The following is a 9,608-nucleotide window of genomic DNA, read 5'->3' as shown; positions in this document are numbered from 1 at the left end:
CGACCTCACAACTATTAGAGTGCATAATGGATGTGACTTTTCCATTTAGAACATTTTTACGCACCTTAATTATATAGTCTCTTGATGTATAAAAAACACTTTTGTTTAAATGCTCAATTTGTAATCTCAAAAAAAAATTTGCCTTTTCAAGATCCTTCTTCTCAAATTCTTTCTTTAAGCAATCAATTGCCTTTGTGAGTTCATTAGTAGTTCTAATGATGTTTATGTCATCTACATAAACAATAATTATTGCAAATTCATTTTTGGATCTTTTCATATAAATACAAGAACAAATAGGATTATATATATATATATATATATATATATATATATATATATATATATATATCTTTATTTTAATAAGTAATCAATAAGATGGTTATGTCATACACGTTCTGGTTGCTTTAACCAATAAAAGGTCTTTTTCAATTTTATTAAAAAGACCCTATTTAGAATTTGCCTTGTTCGGCAAATAAAATCCTTCAGGGATTTTCATATAAATATGATTCTTAAGAGAACCATACAAATAAGTTGTAACATCATCTATTAGATGTAAATGCAAACCTTGTTGTGCAATTAGGATAATCATATATTGCAATGTTGTTGCATCAAATACCAGAAAATATGTCTTTTCACAAATCAATATCAGGTTTTGTGAAAAACATTGAGCAACCAATTATGCTTTGTATCTAACAATTTCATCATTCTTAATTTGATTTTTGCGCAAAAATCCATATGTACCCAACGAGTTTGACATTGTAAGACCCGTGAAATTTAATTAATTAATTAAATAATTAATTAATAAATGCAGGTAGTGAGAGCCTTGATGGCATTAACTATTGATTGAGGTGACGTGGAAAAGTACTAGCTTAATTGGTTGAAAGTACTTTATTGTGTGAGAGAGCTTGGGTTCAAGTCCTATGTATGCCAATTATGTGTTATTTAACTATTATTATTTTAGTATGCTTGATCATGTTGGGTGATGATATAATCTTAGGATTACATTGAATGGTTGTGCATTGATTTGGCATCATGGTATGGTCATGGTTTCAAACCTGGATGGACATGAATTAAACTTTCTTTTTGCAAATTTTAGTTTTTGGCATGAATGTGAAAAGGCAAGGAAAACCCTAGCAGAAGGAGCAGCCAAGGGGCTGGAAAACTATTATAAACCACAAATTCAATGACCATTAAGTAGGTATAATATTAATTTTCGTTTTAGCCTTTAAACCAATTAAAAGTGGAATCAAAATTGGGGATTTAGTGCAAAAACAAGGAAGAGAGAAGCCTTCTGGGGTAGAACAACAGTGTGGGTTGAAAGTTGTGTGCGAGCAAGAGATTGGAGGCTTCTTGGAGTGGATTAAAGCTGACCAAAAAGTGGAGTCAAGTGCTACCATCATAAGTGAATTCTAGCATTTGCCTATTTTTGGAAGGAATCCAAGTTAGGGGAGTTCCTTTTCGTGTATGCATATGTTGTGATTAATTTCGTATTGAAATGTGTACATATGATGCCTCTACTTGATCACAATCTTTTGTTTTCGTGTTTTTGGAAAAATTCCAGAAACCGCCTGGGGCATGAGTGTGGAACCCAAATTCTGGGTTTTTGAGAGGAACCGCCTAGCGGAAAGGGATGAGCCGCCAGGCGACGTATGCGTGAAATGTTTTCTGCATTGTTTTGGTTGGTTCTGTGTTGTATGGTTCCTCTGGAATTGTTTATCTGTGTGATATGAATCCTCGAACAGGGTGAAATTCACAAATGTTTATGTGTGCTTATGAATCTTGGGGATTTAATGGGAAACTTTCACTTTTCGTAACCTTATTAGGGTTTGGGGAGCTGGTATTAAATTGATTCCTTAGGTATAATTAGGGGGAAATTACTATGGTATGATTTTAATGTGATTGGATAGAGAAAGGAAATAAAAAAATTGGTCTGAGTTCATGTAATATTGATTAAATTGGGAATTTGGAATCTTGGGTCGCATTGTTGTTGCGAAGGAAAAATCTGGGCTTGCCTAGATTGCTATGTGCCGCCTAGCGACGAGAATGCGCTACCAAGCGATGGGCGGGACAGTAGAGTTAAGTGTTGTATTAAATGGTTGTACGCAGGTTGGGTTCTGTGAGGGTAAGGGAAAAATTTTGCAATTGATAATAACGATAGATGCAAGTTAATGAAAATTGGTATGTGAATAGGTTTGAATGATGAAAGAATTGGGTTGGATGGAATAACTTTAATTGGGTGTGAGAACCACTGTTTGGTTGGACAAATCCATTGTGTATTACTTTACATTATTGGCACTCAAGAGTTGTGCTAGGGATTGACTGATGTAATTTTAAAGTGTTAGTAGGAGTACAAGGGACTTTGAATTAGTGATCGTATAATAAGAAATAAATAACTTATTTGAAATCTCGTATAAAGATGCTAAATAAAGACATGTAGATAGTTGATACGAAATACTTAGATGTGCTACCAAGTGTTAAATAGGTGGGGAAGCTAAATCAGTAGCTGTCGCGTTACTGTCAAAGCGTCTGACAGCACGGACAAGGCCGCAAGGCGACGTAAAGACCAGAGATGTTTCACAACTAAGGGGCGCCTGGCGGTGAGTGGCAAACTACCAGGCGATAACAGTGCAATAAGGTCCTGTTGTGGTGTGGTGCCAGGCGATATGCGCGATCGTTCGCCTGGCGGCGCATTGGCAGCACTAGGCGATTAAGGCTGCAACTGTACAATTCTTGGATGTTTATGATGGCGGGCTTGAAGGACTAAGTCCATAGGTGATTTGGGATGTGCTTAATTTAAGTCATGAGCGAGGAGTTTGTGTTGGGTGGACCGCATGCAGAACGTGAACGGTTTAGGTCACCGGAGGTACTCTTGTTTGGGATGAGTGAGTGAGGCAATTCATTTCATGCTCAAACTTGAGAATGTTATAAGCAAGGGAGTTCATAGTAGGAAAGGCGCGTATGCAGGTCCGGAATCGAGCAAGGAGTTCGGATGACGGGTGAGGCAGTCCGTGAAGCAGGACTACGAGCGGGATAGGCTCGTAGGTTGGACCACAAACGAGGAAGTTTGTGGGAGCACGAGAAAGTACCATGATCTAGAGAACATGCATAAACTCATAATGGTTATGAATGTGGGAAAATAGGTGTTTATTATAAATAAGATGAATAATTATGAGTGTTTGGGTGGGTTTATTTCATATTTATTTTATTATGTGCATAGCTCACCCTATCTGTTTGTGTGTGGCGATGATCGGGTAAATTGTTATCCGGGAGCAGATGGTGTTACAGGTGAGCTAGGAGATGCTTAGTGGCGGAGAGCGGGAGCAGAGTATAGGGGGATTTATAAAGACCTCTTTATTAAATTTTCATGTAATTCAATTATTTGTTTTTACTGCTTTTGACTTTTGAATTTTAAAGACCGATTATGACTGTTTTGTCTTATATCGCGAACATTATGTTTAAGTTTAAAAATTTCCCGCGTTTTGGGAAAATGGTTTGATAATAAATGAGGTAATTATTTCATTAAGCTGTTTATTTTTTATTATATTTAAGTAATATCCTACCTGAATGTTATAGACACCTTCAGGTGTGCGAACTATAGGTTCAAAAACCTTTCGTTTAGCAAGCAACTCTAGTTATGATTCTTTGCATATTTTTATTTTGTCTAATCTTTTCTTTGTCAACAATCTTCAATGATCATTTATTATTGATCATCATTGTCATTCATAACATTCATTGCTATATTATATGTAAAAGTTTCATCAATGTTGACTTCATTTTGGTTCCACATTATATTATTCATGACATAATTTATTGAGATCTCATCATTTTCAACAATTTCAGGTACCTGAGGTTCTTCTGGAACCAAATCATTAATTATGTTTAATGAATCTTTTGAGATTTCCACCTTTTCGATTAGGTAATCTTTCATTTTAGCTCCCTTTCTCATTCAAGAGTTTTTATCTTTGGAACCAATAGGTCTACCACGCTTCAAACGTGTCTTTGGAACTAGCAGGCTTACCACACTTCAGGCGTGTTATGAATTAATATCAAATATACTCGAAGCATTAGCTGTTAGTATATATGATTTCATTATCCTTTCTATCAGTAAGAACATTTGGTAATTGATTGACTAATTTTGTAAATGAATTATCCTTTGAACTTCCAGTTTACATTCTTTTGTACGAGGATCAAGATAAGATAATGATAATTCATTCCAACCAATATTCTTTTCCAATTATTATTTTTCTCTCCCTAATGTTGGAAAAACTTATTCATCAAAGTGAGAGTCAAAAAGTCGAACTATAAATAAGTCAAACTATTGATAGTTCAAGATATTTTATTATTGAGGGAGAATCATATCCAACATATATTCTCAATCGTCTTTGAGGACCCATCATAGTCTCTTTTGGTGGGGAAATTGAAACATAAACACCACACTCAAAAAATTCTTACATGAGAATATAAGGTCACCGACCAAAAACTAATTGCATAATAGAGTATTTGTGATAATGTGTTGGCTTGATGCGAATCAATAATGCAACATGCAAAATCGCATATCTCCAAGTAGCCATCAAAATATTAGCTCTCATAAGTAATGGTTTTGCAACCAATTCTAGATATTCTAGTAATGATTCAGCAATGGTTTTGTAACAAATTTTAGACGTTCTAGTAATGATTCTGCAAGTCTATTTTGAGTATGAACATGTGCTACTGGATGCTCAACTTCAATTCCGATTGATATACAATACTCATGAAAAGCATGAGATGTAATTTCACCAGTATTATCAAAACTAAATTTTTTTAATCAGATAATCTGGGAAGTGAGCTCTGAATTGTACTAATAACTTTGCAAATACTTGATTGCGAGTTGATAATAAACAAATATGTGACCATCTAGTTGATGCATCAATCAAAACCATGAAATGATCCATATGATGGGTGTATTGGACCACAAATTTCACCCTGCATTCATTTTGAAAATGAGATTGACTCATTTCTAATTTTTCTTGTGATGGTCTTATTATCAACTTTCCTTTGTGAACGTATAGTACCTGAGAACTCATCTGTCTGAAGAAGTCTTTTGACTCTTAAATGTGCGTCAACATGAGTTTTGCAACCTTTTTTTTGCATCATAATAATTGATCATGCCAACCAAGGAGTTCATTCTGATTCGTAAACTCCTGGTTTACCATGAGAGGCATTTTAATTATATTGATATATATGTAGTACAAACCATCCAACTGATAATGCCAAACAAGGCATCCATTTTGATTCATAAACTTCTGGTTTACCATGACATGCATCTCAATTGTACTAATATATGTGTAAACTATAAGAAAAATTTGATAATTTCTCCAATTCACATTTTATTTTCAACTCAATTGTAGAGATATAAAGATATTTCATATCTTTGTCATCGTTGTTTGTCTCAATATGATATATATTTAGACAAATATCCTTAAACTTAATAAGTTTCTATTCAAATTTTGGGTAGAAGTATAATAGTTCTTTTAGAGCCTTCACATATATTTGTAGTACTATAAATAATACTAACATTGATGTCTCACATTACCAAACAAGAGAAATAAATTATTACTCTTAAGAATTGTATACGTTGTTGCACTATTAATCAAACACATATCTTCATCATTAGTGTTAGTGCCAACATTCATTTTTCATATAAACATATATATCAATATGAGATTTTTTTTAACACTCTCATAACCAATAAGGTGATCAATGCTTCCATTTGGTTTAGAAAAGAAAATAATAATATCAAGATAAGTAGCATCCATATGGCCATAATCAGAATCACCATCTTCATAAGAAAAATGTGTTTCTATTATTTGTAAGATGTTTTGGTGTACAACAAGTACAACTCAAATGGTTTTTACTATCATAATGATAATATATACTTTCGTCTCATTTACAACAAGTCACATTTTTCTTTTCCCTTTTTCACATTAATGTATCTTTGAAATTTTCTTTATAACCATGTCCATAACCAATATCACGATCATGAAAATATAAATAAAATGTTACTGCATTCACTTCTGGGAATGAAGCAGAACCAATTGGACAAGTTTCATGATTTTTTATCAAAAGCTCAATGCTTTGTTCAACCATACAAAGGCATGAAATGTTTTCATAATATTTATGGATGCATTCACTTCTAGGAATGAAGCAGATTTTGGATGGATCTCATGACTCTTCATCAAAAGCTTCATTGCTTTGTTCAGCCATACAAAGGCATGAAATAAATTCATAATATTTATTGATGCATTCACTTTTGGGAATGGAACATATTGGATGGATCTCATGATTTTTCATCAAAAGCTTCATTGTTTTGTTCAGCCATACAAAGGCATGAAATAAATTCATAATATTTGTGAAATCTCTGTTAATAATATTATTCTCGCAAGAACAAACTAGTTGCTCATATGCTTGATTTCTTTATTTAATGGTATCACCAAGACCCATTGCATCTAAATGTATTTCAACATCTAATATCCAATATAAGTAATTCTTCCTTGTAATATCAAGGGTTACAAATTCAAAATTTGCAACATTTCGCTTATTTAGAACTAACACATAAAATAATAATAATAATAATAATAATAATAATCACCATCATAATAAAAATAATAATAATAAGATGGAGAAGAAAATTGATAAAGTCAAACAATTTTTATCCCAAGGATAAAAATATAAGATAAAATTGTAAATGAAGAAAAGATTAGAAAGAGCTTGGATTGAGACACGCAGAACATTGTCCTTAAAGAGGAAAAAAAACTTCTAGAAGTCGTCATTTGGTTAGAGCATCATGTTGATAACGTGTTATGAAATGAACCTAATAAGAGAGAGGAGAAGGAGAGAAAGAATAGAGATTGAGAAAATAGGGAGCAACTCTTTTGTGTATTATTTACTGATAGGAAGAGTCCTATTTATAGATACAACATGTAATCCATAAAGTAAACAAATCAACGAGTTAATACAAATATTTACATAAAGAGTAATAAATCATAAGAGTATCAATCATATGAGTAAATGTACCGAATCAATGAACAATCATTAATTCATAACAAAAATAACATTATTACAATATTTTTCTTGTTGGTGATTAAAATTTTCCTAATTATAGTAAAAATTTGTTAAAATACAAATTTATTATTTATTCCGTATATATTTCATTATCAAAGTATCAGTTGATATTAGTATGTAGAATCTCATGTATCAATTATTTTAATGAACTTTAAGACAATAAATGTTTTTTTTTAATTAACACAGATGCGTAATAACGGATCGTTGTTTTTTAATTCTTTTCTTTAATTTATATTAAAAAAAGAATATAATTATTATTGTGTTTAAATGATAATTTATTTATATAATTATATTTAAGTATTATAATAATGTATAGAATTTATTTGTTTTAAATTATGCAATAGAATCCCGTACAAAATAAATACACGAAATTGATGATAAAATTTTAAATAGAAACATATGTAGGGATAAATAATTTAAAACACATAAAAATGTTAAAAAACTATTGACCATACAAAATTAGAGAAAAAAAATGAAATTAAACTTAAAATATTGTAAACAAAAATAACATGTATATATAAATAAAATGCAATAAATTATGAAATGTAATCCATATTAAAAAGTTAGAGTAGAACGTTGTTATCAATGTAGAGATTAACTGTAATAACTAATTATTGTTGCGTACATATATATGATTTCTTTTGTTTGGAATTCATTTGGGTATTTTTTGTTATTAAATTATAAAATTGATATAACAATCGATTAATTATATATAATAAAATAATATTGTTATATTAAATCAATTATATTTTTCTATTTTTTTCTAGTGTTTTAAATCAATTCTATTTTTTTATAAATATTATTCGAACCAAATTGGGTGCTCACAGTTTTTCTTGATCTAAAAGGAGTATAGTGTTTTGTAGTAAGGTATATAACATTCATTTCCTTTTATTTTATAATGTTTTAGTGTTTTGGAGAAAAATTAAGTAAAATAATTTCGCTTTGAAAGTTGTCATTGTAATTCTTTTTTCTATTTATAACAGAAAGTATTATTGTTTTGTCCTTAAGGGTATGTTCACTTCTGAATATTGATTTGGGAAGAGAGAGAGAATAAATTCGAGTATATTAGAGGATGAAATTTGTGTTGTTCTTTGTAAGAGATTTGGAGGTGAGAGTAAGTAACTTTAAAAGTAAAGTTTGTGAAAGTTTCTGACTCATTTGATTGATTTAATTGATTAAAAATTAATTGAAAGAAAAACAAGATTACCTAATTGTGCTTAATGTTGAAAGTAATCTAACATTATATTTAGATGAGTTAGATTTATTTTATAAAAAATATTTAAATGAACAAATTAAAATATATATTTTTTAATAAAAATAAAATATATTTACTTCTTCAACTTCTTTTTTGATAAAGAATTTAGACATTTCGGGTATTAATTATTGTTGTAAGCCTAATTTTAAAAGTAATATTTTTACATTTTTATCATAATTATGCAACATTATTAATGAATTAACGAGAATTAAGAGAATGAGAAATGAATCGAGGGCATAATGGTAATCTTTCTCAAATTACCTTCAAATCATCTCATATGAGGAAAGATGCGAAAAGAAGGGAATCTTATGTTCCTTCCTTTCTCTCTCTCTCAAATTCCTAGAAGTGAACATGTAACTCACCCTCAAATCATACCTCTCTAATCACTCTCAACAGTAAATCCCTTAAAGTGAACACAACATAAGGGTTAGGAGAAGAATATTGTAAATTTGTCATTTAGTAATATTATATCACTACACTGTCTACTAACTTTAGAAACATTCTATTTGTTACATTTATTTTAAATGTGATGATACATAAATTTAGTTACATTTCCTTCGTTACACTTAAATAAATGTTACAATACATACCATTTTTCATAAAAAATGTCATTACAAATAAAACATTCTAAGAAATAATATAATAGCAAAACCTAAACCATGTGATGAGTTATTATTTTCCCTTATTTCATTTCCTTTTTGTTTCCATTTTGATGGTTGTTTAGTGCTTAATTGTCTATTGTTAGTGCATTTTCATCCATTGGGCTTCATTGGGCCATTATTTTGAATTTTGATTAATGTGGCATTAATTGATCTAATTTTCGTTTCTAATTATTTTTAGGTATTTTGTGAAGCAATTTTGGAGCTTGAATATTAATCTTAATATGAAGAGATTTTCCACATCATTTCTATGTCATTTCCACACCATTTCCATTTCATTCAAATGATTGGGCCAACATTTTGAGCCTTGAGTGGCAATTTTGTAATGTTGTAGCCTTGAGTTGCATTTTTGTAGATATGAGTGGCAGAGTGATGTGATCACGAGATTTTAGGTCTCATATTTATTTTGGACAACCACCTTTTTCCTCATTCTCCATTTTCATGTTTTTAGAGCTTGTATGGTGACCATGGAGGAACCCACTCATTTTTCTGCACTTTGAATTGACACCAACTTAGGGATTTTGATATTTTTGCACCTTGGAACAACTTGGGTATAATTTTTGTTGCAGTATTGTTTAGTTTCTTCACTGTTT

Source organism: Vigna unguiculata, chromosome 10 (assembly GCF_037176805.1).
Source record: "Vigna unguiculata cultivar grain cowpea cultivar isolate G323 ecotype 2 chromosome 10, ASM3717680v1, whole genome shotgun sequence".
NCBI classification, from domain to species: domain Eukaryota; kingdom Viridiplantae; phylum Streptophyta; class Magnoliopsida; order Fabales; family Fabaceae; genus Vigna; species Vigna unguiculata.
Note: the sequence above shows the minus strand (reverse complement) of the source record.